Source organism: Bos indicus x Bos taurus, chromosome 8 (assembly GCF_003369695.1).
Source record: "Bos indicus x Bos taurus breed Angus x Brahman F1 hybrid chromosome 8, Bos_hybrid_MaternalHap_v2.0, whole genome shotgun sequence".
NCBI classification, from domain to species: domain Eukaryota; kingdom Metazoa; phylum Chordata; class Mammalia; order Artiodactyla; family Bovidae; genus Bos; species Bos indicus x Bos taurus.
In genome coordinates this window covers 38937661-38938571 of record NC_040083.1, presented here as the reverse complement: position 1 = coordinate 38938571, position 911 = coordinate 38937661, and the positions used below count along the sequence as shown (strand labels likewise).

Here is a 911-nt window from a genome sequence, read left to right as displayed (position 1 = left end):
CTAGCAAATAAAATGTTAACAGTGAGAATCAGACAAAAGTCTGGAAAGAAGTATACTAAAGTATTAATAGAGTTTTGTTAAAGTGGTAGAGTTCAGTGTAATTTTCTCCTTTTCTCTATTTTACAAGGTTTTTTGATAACGTATATTGCTTCCCTGGTAGCTCAACTGGTAAAGAAGCTGCCTGCAATGCAGGAGCCACAGGTTTGATTCCTAGGTTGGGAAGATCGCCTGGAGAAGGCATAGGTTACCCATTCCAGTATTCTTGGGCTTCCCTGGTGGCTCAGATGGTAAAGAATCTGCCTGTGATGGCTAAGACCTGGGATCGATCCCTGAGTTGGGAAAATCCCCTGGAGAAGGGAACAGCTACCCACTCCATGGGTAGAGTTCACTGGACTCCATGGACAGAGGAACCTGGCAGGCTACAGTTCATGGGGTCACAAAGAGTCAGACATGACTGAGTGACTTTCACACTTCACATAAGACTTTTGAAAAATACTTTAAATGCTTCAGCAACATATATGCTAAAATTGGAAAGATACTGAGAAAGATAGTATGGCCCCTGCACAGGGATGACACACAATTTCATGAAGCATCACACACAAACACATACACACACACACGCACACATGCACACACATATACATCTGTCCTCTGTGATACAGAAACCAGAGCTCTGTAATACAGAAACCAGAGCTCCATAAAACTTATTGATCATTGAAACACTGTGATGTTCAGAAACAGCAATGGTACTCCTGGTGATATAAGTGTTATTAAGAATACAGTATATCTGTCATTTCTTTCAAAATTCTTGAGGTTACTTTCCATAGAGTCCTATTTTTTAAAACAGGTTTGAGAAGAAAATCTAAAAGCTGATATTCCTTCCTTTTTTTTACTCCCTTCCTCTCCTTTCC

At 40.3% G+C, this 911-nt stretch overlaps 1 non-coding gene across 1 annotated transcript; it reads left to right on the top strand.

The window, feature by feature from the left end:
- Positions 1–501: 501 nt before the first annotated feature.
- LOC113897939 lies at positions 502–604 on the top strand. The gene has a single exon (XR_003512460.1). It is a non-coding gene; the product is annotated as a U6 spliceosomal RNA (small nuclear RNA).
- Positions 605–911: the final 307 nt, after the last annotated feature.